Below are 18,151 nucleotides of genomic sequence, written 5' to 3' on the forward strand. Positions count from 1 at the left end.
AGCCAGAAGATCGAAGAAGATCTAGCCAGAAGATCAAAATCGTATCCAGCCCGAGGATCAAAATTAATATCCAACCAGAGGACTAAATTGAGTATAGGTTCAGCCAGAGGATCGAAACTCCAGATTAAGCCAGAGGATCGGAAGAAAGATAAACAACGCGGTGTATTTCCGCGTTTTTGTGGTATTCTCGGAGCACAAATTTTCGGTCTGTCTTTGGTATTCAATCACAGCTCACCCCGTTTGTCTGATAAGCTGTTCGCTTTCATCCTACTCGGGTTAGCTGATGTTTGAATAGGGGCAGCTGTAACACCCCAAAATTTGCCCTCCTCATTCATGCATTCATTTAGCATTTCATATTGCATTTCATCATGTCAATCAGAATTAGATCCAAAAAAAATAAAAAAAAATAATAATTTTTTACAAAAAATAAATAAATAATAATAATAAAATTTTTTAATTAATTAATTAATTAAATAAATAATTAAATAAATAAAATATAATAATTTTTTTTGGACTTGGACCTTTCTCAAAAGCCCACTAAGCTACCAATATTAGCCTATAAATACTAGAGTTTCATTGAAACAAAAGCCACACAGAAGAGGAGAAGAAGGAAGAGAAGCAAAATACTCTGAGGTTTCCTTGGAACAAAACCCTGAGAAAAAAGATAGTGAGAGAAGACCTAACGGAGTTCAGAGCAGCCTCCAAACCCCGAAGGGAACTCAACTACACAGAATCACCTCTGCCTCACATAAACCCTGAAGATTGTTTTGTAAACCTCACGGGTGCAACTCAATTTCAATCAAGCTCTCCAATCAGGTTTGCCATTATTCCCATTACCTTTGCCCATGGGTTTAATATGTATATGAATGTATAAACAATGCCTTGAATGTTTAACCGTTTAATTTCTGAAATGTATGCCACAGGGTTTGAGTTTTCTGAAACCATACTGTTGATCATGAAAAAAATGCTTATGGTGTTTCACTAACCCTTTTGTTGAATTTTTGTGAGGGCTCACATGACTTTTGCAGGGATAACTTGCGTGGTTTCCCACTTTATTTGTGGGATAACCCCTGGAGGTTCATTCCGATTACCTGTACTGACTCACTTTTCTTTGATGGCATTAGCTTGGAAGGATCTCTGGGTTTCTTGTCCCCTTGGTTGCTGTTACTTCGGATCTTTATCCGTGTGGTACTTTTTACCTTTTCCCGCATTTTACTGCTTTCCTAGCTGGAAGACCTCGATATGAGGCAACGTTTGAGCCCCTCGGTGGCATTTTACTTTGAGATACATGTTTTGTGTTTTGTATTCATATCCCTGCAGGTAGCGCGGTTCCTTCGTCAAGGACTGCCTTTTTGCCCTCGAGCATCCCAAACCCTAAAACCCAAAGTAACACGTTAACTCCTTCTACTACAGGCGAGTAAGTCTCCAAAGGTCGAGCATCCGGTAGATTGCGTAGTGACGTCGTTCGTCCAAAACCCAATCCATAACCCCGTAGTTAGCCGAACTACGTTTTGCTCTGATTCTCAGGCCAGATGAGATACGTAGGCATAAGACGCGATGTCTTAGCGAGCACACATCCCCCCAACCCATAGGTCAGCCGAGCTACGAAGACTCTGATTCTCATATTCAGATGAGATACGTATGTAGTGGATGCGACATCCGCGCGAGTCATTTTCATTTAACCCTTTTTTTTTTGGTAAACAGCACAAGATAAACCCACACCCTTTAGACAAGAACTACAAAAGTGGATCCCGTAGAGTACTACGGATGCGTAGGGGTGCTAATACCTTCCCTTCGCATAACCGACTCCCGAACCCAAGATTTGGTTGCGAGACCCCGTCTTGTCCTTTCCTTTTTCAGGTTTACTTCGAGCGTTTCCTTTCCCTCCTTTGGGATGAATAACGCACGGTGGCGACTCTTCTGTCATTTTCTTTCGCCGGTTGTTTTTTCGCGCACTGTATTTTTCAGGTTGCGACAGCGTGGAGTATGCTTAGCAACTCTAATCTTCCTAAATCATTGTGGAACGAAGCACTAAAGACGACTGTGCATATTCTAAACCGGGCTCCATCCAAGGCTGTCCCAATGACACCATTTGAGTTATTTAAAGGATGGAAGTCGAGTTTACGAGACATGCGCGTTTGGGGATGTCCGCATGAGGTGAGGATTTATAACCCACAAGAAACTAGATCCGATGACCATTAGTGGGTATTTCATTGGATATGCCGAAAGGTCTAAAGGTTATAGATTTTATTGTCCATCTCATACAACTAGGATTGTGGAGTCGAGAAAAGCAAAGTTTCTTGAAAATCATTTGACTAGTGGGAGCAATCAAATCAAAAATTCAATTTCTATGCATGATCATATAGAGTATGAACCTTCCACTTTAAGTAATAGATTGGTTACTATTTACAACATCCCTCAAGTTCAAATGGATGTTGATCAACCAATCATCGAGACTCCACAAGCTACTGATGATCCAGTAAATCAAGTTGGTCATCAAGATGATGAAAAATTAGTTGAACAACAATATCCACAAGAAAATGTTGATCAAACATTAAGAAGAACTACTAGGACAAGAAAATCAGCTATTCCTAATGATTACATTGTGTATCTACAAGAATCTGACTATAATGTTGGGGCTGAGAATGATCCTGAGAGCTTTAGACAAGCCATGAGTTGCAAAGAGTCAAATTTGTGGTATGATGCCATGAATGATGAAATGAATTCCATGAAAAACAACGACGTATGGGATCTTGTAGAGTTACCTAATGGGGCAAAGGCCATTGGTTGTAAATGAGTCTTTAAAACCAAGAAAGATTCATTAGGCAACATTGAGAGATACAAGGCCAAACTCGTTTCTAAGGGATTTACTCAAAAGGAGGGAATCGATTACACTGATACTTTTTCTCCTGTATCTAAGAAAGATTCTCTTCGTGTCATCTTGGCATTAGTTGCACATTTTGACCTTGAGTTGCATCAAATGGATGTGAAAACAGCCTTTCTTAATGGTGATTTAGAGGAGGAGGTTTATATGAAACAACCTAAAGGTTTCTCTTCTAATAGTGGTGAGCATTTGGTTTGCAAGCTTAAGAGATCCATATATGGTTTAAAACAAGCCTCTCGTCAATGGTATCTTAAATTCCATGAAACGATATCTTCATTTGGGTTTATTGAAAACCCCATGGATCAATGTATATACCAGAAGGTCAGTGGGAGTAAAATTTGTTTTCTCATTTTGTATGTGGATGACATACTACTTGCAACCAATGATAAAGGTTTTCTACATGAGGTGAAACAATTCCTCTCTAAAAACTTTGATATGAAGGATATGGGTGAGGCATCTTATGTCATTGGCATTAAGATCCACAGAGATAGACTTCGAGGAATTTTGGGTTTATCACAAGAAACCTACATCAATAAAGTTTTAGAGAGATTTAGAATGAAAGATTGTTCACCAAGTGTTGCACCCATTGTCAAGGGCGATAGGTTTAATTTGAATCAATGCCCTAAGAATTATTTTGAGCGGGAACAAATGAAGAACATTCCATATGCTTATGTTGTTGGAAGTCTTATGTATGCTCAAGTATACACAAGGCCCAACATTGCAGTTGCTGTTGGAATCTTAGGAAGATATCAGAGTAATCCAGGTATGGATCACTGGAAAGCTGCAAAGAAGGTGTTGAGATATCTTAAAGGAACAAAAGATTACATGCTAATGTATAGGCAGACGGATAATCTTGATGTGATCGGTAATCAGTGCATTTTGATGCACATTCTTCTATATTTATACTTATGCATTTCCATGTTTTAGTTTGGTTATTTTTCCCTTTTAATGTGTTTTTATAATTTATCTTATTTTTACACTTATTTGTTTTTCGCCGTTTATTTTCAGCATTAGCAGTCTGCACGAATAAATTCATAACTGGAGCTAGGAGTATCGGATCGAGGCGTGCTACCAGTCGTTGGAAAACTAAGAGAAAGAGATACGACTTTTATGAAGAAGGCAGAAGCTAATTCAAAATGTAGCATGGTTGAAAAATCCGTTGAAGCCTTCAACACTAGATTTATATTTTGTGTTGGGTTATTTAATTTGAGTCTGGGTTATGTTTTGACCAAATTAGGTTTATTCTACTTTTTCTATAACCTAAGCAACCGAAAACAGTACACGGTATCACTATTCACGAAAATTTGAAAGCTTGTACGAATTCCATGGAGAACTAATCCCTCTGATTCGATCTGCCGTAATTCAGGTTTCAAAACTTGAGATTATTATAATGTTAATTTTAGTTTAATTCTTTTCAATGATATTTTGTGTTCTTGTATGCTTAATTCGATTGCATGATATATATTGATTCAATTTGGTTGATTGTATGATCCTAACATAGGCACATCACGTTTGCTTAATTCGTTTTTGTGTCTGATCAATCATGTTTGCTTAATCCATGAAAACTTATCTCGTTTGCTTAATTCGGACAATAGGATCATACATCTCACAAACTTCACCGCGCTTGTCATTGAGTTTGTATCCAAATAGGAATGAACAATCTGTTTAGGGTATTAAAATTATATTAATCAATGATAGTAGAAACTGAATCGGTAGATTGAATTATTTTATAATCACTTATTTCATAACAACTTATTTCAAGAATTGCTTTTAATAATCACTTTTTCTTAATCGAACACCAAACCAAACAACCCCCCCTTAATTCAATTTATCTTTGGATAATAATAATCAAGAATCCTTGTGAGAACGATATCCGAGTTAAAATTGTCGCCGTATTACGTTTTTGAAAAACACTCGTTTTGACCCGCGCGCGACAGAGGATTAAATTGACGCCATTTATGGGGATTCTTGATTATATTAATCATTTTTAGAGTCATAGGTTTAGTGTCTACGCGTCTAGGTCCTAGTTTCCTCACGGTTCTGCCCAACTCGCGTTTTAGAGTCCAAAAAGTGAAAAAAAATCGGTATTTGAGAAAATTGCGTCCGATTGAAAATCTGTTCTGACAGTCTTGTGTAAAAAAAATCTCTGATCATTTATCCCTTACTACAAAGTAGTTACGAGACTTTGCTTTCAATTTCCCAAATTCCTCTTTTTTCTATTTTTTATGAATTTTTTACTGTTTTCATAGAGTCGAAAAAAATCGAAAAAATTCTCAAAATTATATTTTTAAGTTATTAGATTAAATTCGGTGTCACTTTATTTTTCTGAATTTATTTTGATTAATTCCCTTCTTTGTGTTTGTTTTTGACTTTTAGGGACATTGTCGACATTTTGAATATTGTTGCTGCATTGCTGTGCGTTAGTCCTGGCTACTAGGTCTCGCTGTTCTGAACTTGTTACTTTTGATCCTGAAGTAGAGAGAACTTTGCACACACAACGTAGAGCAGTTCAGGCTAGTTCATCACCCACAATTGTGTCCGATTCTGAGTCCGACTATTTGCATAACTTGTTTGCTTCTGATTCTGAACTTGTTTTTGAAATGGCTGACAATAGAACCTTAAGGCAATTGGCTGCACCTGATGTGAATTATAATGGCTTGTGTATTGAATATGATGCTGTTGTTGTTCCTTTTGAATTAAAATCGGGTTTAATACACTTGTTGCCCAAGTTTAGTGGTCTTGCAGGTGAGGATCTGCACAAACATTTGAAAGAATTCCAGGTGGTGTGTTCTACACCATTGAAGCCTAAAGGGATCATTGAAGATCACATCAAACTTCGAGCTTTTCCTTTTTCATTGCAGGGTGCAACAAAGGATTGGATATATTATCTCGAGCCAAATTCAATTGCAAGCTGGAATGCCCTGAAAAAAGTGTTCTTAGAGAGATACTTTCCTGCCTCCAGAGCTGCCTCGATAAGAAAGGAGATTTGTGGTATTAGACAGAGTAATGAGTCATTGACCGAGTATTGGGAGAGATTCAAACACTTGGTATCCAGCTTCCCTCAGCACCAGATCACCGAGCAACTACTCATCCAGTACTTTTATGAGGGTTTGATACCGATGGATAGGAACATTCTTGATGCTGCTAGTGGTGGAGCACTTGTTGATAAGACTTCAGCTGCTGCCAAAGCCCTTATCGAAAATGTGTCCCTTAATTCCCAACAGTTCACCACTAGAGACAATTCTGTGCAAAGCAAAGGCGTGAATCAAATTCAGGTTTCTTCCAACAAAGCTTTAGAGACCAGAATTAACGAGCTCACTGCCTTAGTCAAACAGTTGACAGTAGCAAAACCTCAAACAACATCAGTGTGTGGTATTTGTACTTCTCATGAGAACCCGACCTATACTTGTCATATTCTGAGAGACGAGTCCATTACTGAGCTGCCTCAAGCTTATGCAACCAACCTTTACAATCAAAATAGGTACAATAATACTCCTGACCTGTCCACCAACAAATACCATCCCAATTGGAGGAACCATCCCAACCTTCGATATGGAAATCCACAACAGAACCCACCTCAAGTGGCTACCCTTGTACCTTCCAGACCATCCTTAGAAGATCTTGTCAAACAAATGGCCGCCAACAATCTCCAATTCCAACAAAGGACCGATTCTAGCATTCAGACCTTGAACACGCAAATGGGACAACTTGCTACTCAAATAAATAACATGCAAGCCCAAGGGTCAAACCAGCTTCCAGCCCAAACAGTTGTAAATCCAAGGGATTCTAATGCAAATGTGAGTGCGATTTCGTTGAGATCTGGGAAGGTTACAGAAACATCCCCTAAAAAAAATAAAAAAAATTATTGAGGTAACATCTGAACCTGAACCTACTCCATCTGAACCTGTTTCATCTGAAAAAATTAAAGAAAAGGAGTATGTGTCACCAGTCCCCTTCCCACATAGAGTTCTAAAAAATAAAAGAATTGAGGAGGGAGACAAGGAAAGAGATATATTGGATGTTTTTAGAAAAGTTGCGGTAAATATTCCGCTTCTTAATGTAATTAAACAGGTTCCTAAGTATGCAAAGTTTCTAAAGGATTTATGTACAAATAAGAGGAGGATTAAAGGAAGTGAGAGAGTAAACTTGGGAAGAAATATTTCTGCTTTTATTCAGCCCAAGCCTTCATCTGAAAAAGTTACAGGCGAGAAAAAATGTTTCAGCCATCACTTAGCTCTTGCCACAAAAGCAGAAGGATCCGGGAACTTTTACTGTCCCTTGTACCATCGGGGATAGTAAATTCGAGAATTGCATGCTTGATTTGGGAGCGGGCATTAATGTTATGCCTACTTCTATTTATAATAACCTTAATCTTGGTCCTTTGCATCATACAGGTTTGATCTTCCAACTGGCGAACAGGAGCAATGCACGCCCGACTGGCGTAGTGGAAGATGTCCTTGTCCAAGTTAACGATTTAATTTTTCCTGCAGATTTTTACATTCTGGACATGGAAGGAGAGACTAAGACAAGCAGAGCTCCCATCATTTTAGGCAGACCGTTCATGAAAATGGCGAAGACAAAAGTTGATGTTGACGATGGAACCATGTCCATGGAATTTGGTGACATTGTCGCAAAATTTAACATTTCCAATGCCATGAAACACCCCTTGGAAGAGCATTCCGTTTTTCATATGGAATTGATATCTGAGCTGGTTAAGGACACTTGTTCTTATTTATTTTCACTTGATTTTCCATCTTTATCTGGTTTCGATGATATTTACTCATGTGTTGATTGTACTGACACTAACCTTTGTGTTGTGTGTGCTGAGATTGATGCTGCCTTGTAGCCTGATACATTTCATACAGGTGAAGTTGTTGCCGATGAAGCTGTTTTTGCAGTTGATGCTCTTGACATCCCACTGCCCCAAGCATTCCATCCATCGACCAACCCCCGTCTTTAGAGCTGAAACAGCTCCCTGAAAACCTGAAATACGCTTATTTGGAGACTAATGAAAAACTCCCTGTTATTATTTCTTCTAACCTTGATTTCGATCAGGAAGATAAGCTTTTGAAGGTTTTAAAGAAGCACAAGAAGGCAATCGGGTGGACATTAGCCGACCTCCCAGGTATTAGTCTGTCGATGTGCATGCACAAGATATTACTTGAGGACGGAGCGAAAACAGTAAGGCAACCCCAAAGGAGGCTTAATCCTTTGATTCTTTATGTTGTGAAGAAGTAGGTACTCTTGCAAGCAGGTGTCATTTATCCTATCTCTTACAGTAAATGGGTAAGCCTAATGCAGGTTGTACCTAAGAAATCAGGACTCACAGTGGTAAAAAATGAAAAGAATGAACTTGTTCCCACTAGAGTTCAGAACAACTGGAGAGTTTGTATTGATTATAGGAGATTGAACCAGGCTACGAGAAAGGATCACTTTCCTTTACCGTTCATTGACCAAATGCTTGAACGACTTGTTGGTAAATCACATTAATGTTTTCTTGATGGTTTTTCAGGTTACTTTCAGATTCATATTGCACCGGAAGATCAAGAGAAGACCACTTTTACTTGTCCCTTCGGTACTTTTGCTTACAGGAGGATGTCTTTTGGTCTTTGCAATGCTCCTGGCACTTTCCAGCGATGCATGATTAGCATTTTTTCTGATTTTATTGAAAATTGCATGGAAGTCTTTATGGATGATTTCACTGTCTATGGTTCCTCTTTTGATGTATGCTTGAGCAGTTTAAGCTTGATTTTAGAAAGATGCATCGAAACTGATCTCATTTTAAATTATGAAAAATGTCACTTTATGGTTGATCGGGGAATTGTATTGGGTCACATAATTTCTGAAAAAGGAATTTCTGTTGACCCTACTAAAATATATGTGATTTCTACACTGCCTTACCCTTCTTGCGTTCGCGAGATTCGTTCTTTTCTTGGTCATGTAGGTTTTTACAGGCGTTTCATCAAGGATTTTAGCAAGATAGCTCTTCCGCTGTCAAACTTGTTGAAGAATGATGTCACTTTCAACTTTGATGACAAATGCAAACAAGCGTTTGACTTCTTGAAGAAAGCATTGACCTCCGCTCCCATGATCCGGCCACCGGACTGGACCCTCCCTTTTGAGATTATGTGTGATGCGTCTAATTGTGTTGTTGGGGCTGTCCTTGCACAAAGGGTTGACAGGGCTGCCCATGTTGTTTACTATGCTTCTAGAACTTTAGATTCTGCACAGTCAAATTACACTACCACTGAAAAAGAACTGTTAGCTATTGTTTTTGCTCTTGATAAATTCAGATCATATTTGCTAGGTTCCAAGGTTGTTGTTTTTACTGACCATGCAACATTAAAGTACTTGTTGAAGAAGCCGGATGCAAAACCGAGATTGATTCGGTGGATGTTGTTGCTCCAAGAATTTAATGTAGAGATTAAAGACAAAAGTGGAGCTGAGAACTTAGTGGCTAACCACTTGAGCAGGATAGAGAGAGATGCAGATCCTTTTCCTATTCAGGATGACTTTCCTGATGAGCAGCTTTTTCTTTTACATGGGATTACACCTTGGTTTGCTGACATTGTTAATTTTCTTATTGCTGGTGTTTTTCCTACAGGTGCATCTAGATCACAGATTCACAAACTCAAGAGTGATGCCAAATATTATGTTTGGGATGATCCATATCTTTGGAAGTTTGGTAGTGATAAGGTAATTAGGAGATGTGTCCCCGACTATGAGATTGAATCCATTTTGAAATTTTCTCATGCATCTCAAGTCGGCAGACACTTTGGTCCGTAAAGGACTGCAAGAAAAGTCCTTGATTCAGGTTTCTATTGGCCAACTGTTTTTAAGGATGCTTATGAGACTTACCGCACTTATAAAAAGTTCTAGATAACAGGTACAAACATCACTCGCAAGAGTGAAATGCCTCAGCAGCCTATGCTTTTCTATGAGGTATTTGATGTATGGGTGTCACACCCCAATTTTGACCCTGAATCGCTGATTCAATACATTCATCATAGCTATTACATGTCTACGTAGCATACCATGCATTCCATACCGCATAGCGCCTAAAATATCAGTCGAAATAATTTTTTCGGATCTACAGACAAACCGGTTAAGTTAATTAACAGATGTGTGTCAAATCAGTGGACGGAAAATTTTAAAATCAAGCTTCTAGACATCAATTTTATTAATCTACGTTTCGCGTAGTTTAATCCGGTATGCTCGATTTATTTTTCAGCTAATTTTTCCGTCACTTTTGATCAGCTCGAGCCTGTTTAACCGGTCAAAATTTATTTCAAAATTAAAAGAAACACTGTATTTTTCCAATAAATTTATTTCACACCGATCATTTTGGTGTATTCAGTTTAACTTTTCGAGCACTTTTGCGCCCGACTTTTTATTCATTTTGATTCGTTTTATTTTTTATTTTTTTGTCAAAATATTTAGAATAATAAAATAGAATTATTTATAGTTTCATTTTTTTAATTATTTTGATTATCTAATTTTTGTTTGAAATTTATTTAATTAATTTGTTTTAGTTCATATTTACACTAAAAAAGGACACTAAGAAGGACACGGTAGTAATTGCAAAAACCCTAGAACTTAGTATATATATATATATTATCTTTGGCCATGAAAAAGGGGAACCACATTCAGACCACAAACCAATCAAAGCCAGCGGCGCATCACTCAGCTTTCCAACTCAATTCAAATAAAAAACTGAACGGAGAGGTGCGTTTTTCTTTTAACACATCACATAAACGTTATTATTCTTCTCATTTGTTTATATATAAACATCATTACTGTTCTTGGAAACTTTTATAGTTTTTCATCGTTACATAAAAAATTTCCTCAAACTAAACTAATATACATATTAGTTTATTTCTGTTTTTCTTATATTGTCCATTTCTTTATGTAATATATATATATATATTTACTTCTTAGTTTTTTTATATATTAGTTTAGTTTCAGTTTTGAGTTATATATATATTTTGTTTATTTTCTGTTAAGTTTATATATTTTTTTTGTTTTAGTTTTATATATATACACATGTATATTAGTTCATTTTCTATTAAATTTTTATAAATAGTTAGACGTTAGTTATATATATATATATATATATATATATATATATATATATATATATATATATATATATATATATATATATATATATATATATATATATATATATATATATATATATATATATATATATATATATATATATATATATATATATATATATATATATATATATATATATATATATATATATATATATATATATATATATATATATATATATATATATATATATATATATAAAGTTTCAGTTTTAAGTTATGCTACTGGTTTTTATTATTATTATTATTATACTTTTTTGTTTTATTTATTATATTATGTTATATTATATTTAATTGTTCTTATATATTAATTATGTTTAGGTGTATTGTTTGATTGGATACTGGACCCAATTTTGTTTGGTTTGCCCTCCCTCTTATTTTGGATATCCCAAGTCCCTGAATATATCTTCTCTTTCTTTTGTTTTATTTTAATTTTAATTTATTTATTTGTATTTTATTTAATTAGTTAATTGTTTAATTAATTATAGTTTAATTGATTAATTACATTTTTAATTGTTAAATAGATTTTTGGGGTTTATTTGTTTGCCTCGATTTCATTGTGTTGCGATCTCGGAGTTAAAATCCAATTTAACTTTCGAAAATCGTTTGAACGCATAAATCATGTTGTCCAGCTTCTTGTAGAGTGATTCTTACATGAATCCACTCTAAGTTAGCTTAGAGCTAAATTTAGTTTGCTCTCAATTTCGGTTGGCTTTCGATCCCATGGCTTACTCTTGGGCCTTCTTACAATGAGCTCTTAAGCAATATCAACTTAATTTTCAATAACTTCAAACATTTGTACATTAATCATTTTTAATTTAATTTCAAACCGTTTTCTTAAGTAAAGTGTGAAGGAAAAGATTATCCTAGATGGAATATCCAATTATAATCCCGAGTATTGGGCTCAAGCTGTAAGAGCTTGTAAGCCATAAATATTCGTCTTCTCTTCCACACTCCAATATTCAAATCTTTTTCTAAATAAAATGTGAAGAAAAAGATTATCCTGGATGGAATATCCAGTTATAATCCCGAGTATTGGGCTCAAGCTGTAAGGTAAGAGCTTGTAAGCCATAAATATTCGTCTTCTCTTCCACACTCCAATATTCAAATCTTTTTCTAAATAAAATGTGAAGAAAAAGATTATCCTGGATGGAATATCCAGTTATAATCCCGAGTATTGGACTCAAGCTGTAAGAGCTTGTAAGCCATAAATATTCGTCTTCCCTCTAAAATACTCGTAAATATTTGAACCATTTCTTTAAGCAATATTGGAAAGAAACAGACTGCCTGGGTGGAATGTCCAGACGTAGTCCTGAGTATTAGACCCAAGTTGTAAAAGCTTGCAAGTCACAAGTACTCGTCTTTCAAATTTCAAAATACTTAATTCCTATCATAACCTCTTTCAATAAAGATGGAAATGGAACATGGTGGATACCGTGCACTCCTGAGATTAAGATTCGAGGTGGATGCCTCGCCTATCTTAGCTCTCGCCATCGTGTAAAATTATCAATGCGGTTTCTTCAAATCCTTTCTCAATCAAACCTCAAAACACTTAATTCTTATTAAACATTTTTCCAGTAAGATGGAAATGGAACGTGGTGGATACCACGCACTCCTGAGACTAGGATTCGAGATGGATATCTCGCTCATCCAAGTTCTCGCCATTACTCAAAAATACACCCAACCAATTAAACTTTTTTCTCGCCGCCGTGTGATTAATCAAGAAACCTTTTCATAAACGAAAGATATATTGTCTTAAGGTGATGCAAAACAATGTTTCGGCCACGATTGTTGAGTCGAGATAAGTGACATTTTTCCGAATGATGATTTGTAAATCCATTCTATGTGTGGTATACGTCCGCTCCTCATCTGTTTTGGGTAAAACAATGTTTTCGTCGATTAATACAATATAGCTTTCGCTAAAATCGACCAACAAACAAACGTTTTTCTACCCAAAACTACGTAAGCCTTGATTTCTCTGTTGAGATACGTAGGAGCAGGATTTATAAATCTTGTCAGGCCCACTAATAAAAAACTTAGGTTTAGTCCTTCGTCAAAAATCCAAAAATATTCTCTCATCCATTCTTTCTTTCCCACCTAATAACCTGAAAAGCCTAACATTTCAAACTAACATTAACACACACAACTAACCTAATGGTTCCCGTTGAGTACAATGGACGTGAGGGGTGCTAATACCTTCCCCTTGCGTAATCGACTCCCAAACCCTGATTTGGTTGCGACGACCAATATCATTGTCGTTTTGTCTTGGGTTTTATCTATATTTCCCCTTTCCTTTTTAGGAATAAATAAAGTTCGGTGGCGACTCTGTTTAGTCCATCATGCGAGCGTGCGATTGCGCTTCGCTTAAGTCGTTTTCTCATTTTTTCGAGGTGCGACAATGGGGAATCGACTTCATGGGTCTCTTTCCTGTATCATTTGGTTTCCTTTACATTTTGCTTGCTGTTGATTATGTTTCAAAGTGGGTGGAAGCTATCCTCACTAGGACTAATGATTCTAGAGTTGTTACAGATTTTGTCAGGTCTAATATCTTTTGCAGGTTTGGAATACCACGGGCTATCATAAGTGGCCAAGGCACTCATTTTTGTAACCGCACCATGGAAGCTTTGCTCTGGAAGTATGGAGTTGTGCACAGAGTCTCTATTGCATATCACCCACAAACTAATGGGCAAGCTGAGATCTCGAATAGGGAGAATAAATAGGTTTTAGAGAAAATGGTGCATCCAAACAGGAAGGACTAGAGCCGTCATCTAGAAGACGCACTTTGGGCCCAAAGAACAGCTTTCAAGACACCCATTAGGATGTCTCCTTATCGACTTGTTTTTGGTAAGGCATGTCATCTTCCTGTTGAGATAGAACACCGTGCTTATTGGGCGGTGAAAAGTTGTAATTTGGAGATGCAACAAGCAGGTATTGAAAGAAAACTCCAATTACAACAGCTGGAAGAGCTTAGACTAGAGGCTTATGAAAGCTCTAGGATTTATAAAGAGAAAACTAAGCACTTCCATGATAAAATGATTTCTAGGAAGGAATTTTCTGTGGGCCAACAGGTTTTACTGTTTAACTCCCGCCTTAAGCTTATGGTTGGGAAACTTCGATCCAAATGGATTGGCCCTTTTGTTATTACTAATGTTTTCCCTTATGGTGCAGTAGAACTAAAAAGTGCAGGTACTAACAAGACTTTCAAAGTCAATGGGCAGCGCTTGAAGCTATTCCATGAAAGTTCAATGACTGAAGATGTCAGCATAGAGGAGCTTTCTTTGGAAGCACCTAACTACCCTGCAACTTGATCAGGGAGTCTTTCTTTCTTTCTCTCTACTTTATTAGTAATGTCTTTTTATTGAGGGCAATGCTTATTTTAAGTGTGGGGGAGGGAAATCGTTTGTTTCGTTTATTTTCCTTGTTTTTGTTAGTGTTTTGTTTGTTTTCAGTCATAAAAAAATAAAAAAATGCATCTTCTTGAAAGTTTTAGGCTATAGACTGACTAATTTGAGATTAGTTTGCGGAGACTTGGGAAAAATTCACAAGATCGGTATCGTCTTAACACCGTAAGTCTCCTGCATATGGAAATTGATTCGAATTCTTATTATGTTTTAGCCTTAAATTCTCATTCTCTGACAGCTCTTGAGTAGTTTATTTCAACAGTCAGCATCATCTCACACACACTTTACGCAGGGAAGCCGATGAATATAAGTGAGTGTTCCGAAAAAGAAAAAAAATGAGAAAGAAAAGGGAATTCACCTTCTAAGTTTGGTGACCCTCACCCGGTCACTTAACCCAACGGATGTAGAACCTTAAAAAAAATTGAAAATAAGACTCGTTGTCAGTTGGTTCAGCAGTTTCTGGTGCTGAACTTGGTAGGGCGGATTACAGTCCGATCCCCCGCAACTACAACTGAGTAAGCAAAGGGTTATGCCACGTAAGTACTAGAATCCCGTGCAAAAAGGATCAGAGTCACTAACCGGTCGCCTTGATGTGGGTGTGTGGAGATAACGGGCTTAATGTGATTGCGCCTGAATGAAAAAGAGCAAAAAGAAGGATGAGCAAGTTAGGCTTTAACATAATAACATGATTCGAGTTGATTTGTGTATTCAGGAGATTTATGACTGCACAATTATGGATTCGTGTTCCTATGATATCCTTAGTGTGCAAGATTAGTACCTATCGATGCAAACTTAACCGAAGAAGACTTGTAGCCTAGGATCAGTAACTAATGATGTGTTTGTGTTTTCTTCGTTTTATTTTAAATTTTGCTCGGAGTGCAAAAGTTCAAGTGTGGGGGAATTTGATCAGTGCATTTTGTTGCACATTCTTCTATATTTATACTTATGAATTTCCATGTTTTAGTTTGGTTATTTTTCCCTTTTAATGTGTTTTTATAATTTATCTTATTTTTACACTTATTTGTTTTTCGCAGTTTATTTTCAGCATTAGCAGTCTGCACGAATAAATTCGTAATTGGAGCTAGAAGTATCGGATCGAGGCGTGCTATCAGTTGTTAGAAAGTTAAGAGAAAGAGCTACGACTTTCATGAAGAAGTCAGAAGCTAATTCTGACTGTAGCATGGTTGAAAAATCCGTTGAAGCCTTCAGCACTAGATTTATATTTTGTGTTGGGTTATTTAGTTTGGGCCTGGGTTATGTTTTGACCAAATTAGGTTTATTCTACTTTTCCTATAACCTAAGCAGTCGAAAACAGTACACGGTATCACTATTCACGAAAATTTGAAATCTTGTACGAATTCCATGGAGAACTAATCCCTCTGATTCGATCTGCCGTAATTCAGGTTCCAAAACTTGAGATTATTATAATGTTAATTTTAGTTTAATTCCTTTCAATGATATTTTGTATTCTTGTATGCTTAATTCGATTGAATGAAATATATTGATTCAATTTGGTTGATTGTATGATCCTAACATAGGCATGTCATGCTTGCTTAATTCGTTTTTGTGTCTGATCAATCATGTTTGCTTAATCAATGAAAACTTATCCCGTTTGCTTAATTCGGACAATAGGATCATACATCTCACAAACTTCACCGCATTTGTCATTGAGTTTGTATCCAAATAGGAATAGACAATCCGCTTAGGGTATTAAAATTATATTAATCGATGATAGTAGGAACTAAATCGGTAGATTGAATTATTTCATAATCACTTATTTCATAACAACTTATTTCAAGAATTGCTTTTAATAACCATTTTTTCTTAATCGAACACCAAACCAAACAACCCCCCCTTAATTTGATTTACCTTTGGATAATAATAATCAAGAATCCTTGTGAGAACGATATCCGAGTTAAAATTGTCGTCGTACTGCATTTTTTAAAAACACTCGTTTTGACCCTCGTGCGACAGCGGATCAATCGGCTATTCAGACTCCGACTTTGCTGGTTGTGTTGATTCTCGCAAATCAACATCAGGATATATTTTTATGATGGCTGATGGAGCTATTTCATGGAGAAGTACTAAGCAAACATTGGTTGCTACTTCTACTATGGAAGCCGAGTTTCTCTCCTGTTTTGAGGCTACTTCTCATGGTGTATGGCTTAAGAGTTTTATTTCTGGGCTTAGAATCATGGATTCTGTTTCTAAACCTCTGAAGATATTTTGCAATAATTCAGCAGTTGTCTTTATGGCTAAGAACAATAAAAGTGGAAGTCGAAGCAAGCACATCGACATAAAGTATTTAGCCATTAGAGAAAGAGTTAAAGATAAAATAGTAGTTATTAATCACATTAGTACTGATTTAATGATCGCTGATCCTTTGACTAAGGGCATGCCACCAATAAAATTTAAGGATCATTTAGAGAACATGGGACTTGGGTCCTCCTTATGATTGTATACATACAGTTTATTAATAAAACTCTTATATTGTGATGTTTTCTCATTTTCATGCGCACATCAGTTTAAGAAAATATGTTACATCTGGACCAAGAGTAAACATTGGTTTATTCATCAAGTTAGTTACCACATTACAAATATATACTTGAAAATAGACATGTTGTAATACATAGATGAGACTACTCGCTTTTAGGGGGACTATCTCTATGATTCACATATTTATTTCTTGAGTAAGTTTTCCATGACTCATTTATGCCAATAATCAGTTCTATGGACCAAGTGGGAGAATGTAACGGTTTCTTATTTTTATTATAATAATTATTAATAATAAAAAACCAATTTTAATGTGGTCCATAGTTTTGGGATTTTGGTTCTGAAAATGGTATGATTTATTTTGGTTTTAATGTAAATTGATATGACCATTTAATTGGGTGGTAATGAGTTTTAATGGCTTTAAATTCTTGATGGTAGAATCAAACCTATAAATAGTCTTTGGTCCCCAAAGCTTTCTCTCATCAGAAAGAGACAAAGACGAAAAATGTGAGAAGTATCATGAAAAATACATAACAACATATAAATCACCCAGAGGCGTTGTAAAGAGTTAAATCAATCAACTTAAACATGCACTCACATAGAATCAAGTCAAATTGATCAAAGCTTAAATATAAACAAACAACCAAGTATATCCAAAAGAGATAATATCCATTACATTTTTGTCATAAAGGTTACAGTAAAATAACACCATAAGCATAAATGCATGCATAAGAAGGACTAGGTCCACAATGATGCCTAACTAATGACCACGACCATAACCTCAACCTTTACCACAGAACTAAGCTGCACCATCAACACAATGCCCACCATCCAACACATCACACATCTCCTGGTAAAATTGAAGATAGTGATGATGATTATCATTTTGGTAATGAATCATATCATGGATACTAACCTGAGTAGCAACATGGTTTGTGATGAATCCCGTTGAATTCCTCCGTAGCATAAGAGGCAAAGTTGTGAAAAGTGTCGTCCTGGGCAATCAGATGATCATGAATCACTCTGAAACGCTCCTCTTGAGAGGCCTCAAACTCATCACGCCTATGGGAATCCTCTTCATGGAGTTCTCATTACTTCACACACATGTTCTCGAGCATGGTGAGAATGGATGATTTTGCACCATATGAGCCTATACCAGAGGGTTTCTCATAAGTAGTGCCTTGTTGAGTCCATGAGTTTTATTGTTATTGTCCCTAACCTTAAGAGTCTTCATGTGCGCATGTAAAATCTTG

This window comes from Lathyrus oleraceus, chromosome 3, assembly GCF_024323335.1.
Source record: "Lathyrus oleraceus cultivar Zhongwan6 chromosome 3, CAAS_Psat_ZW6_1.0, whole genome shotgun sequence".
Lineage (NCBI taxonomy): Eukaryota > Viridiplantae > Streptophyta > Magnoliopsida > Fabales > Fabaceae > Lathyrus > Lathyrus oleraceus.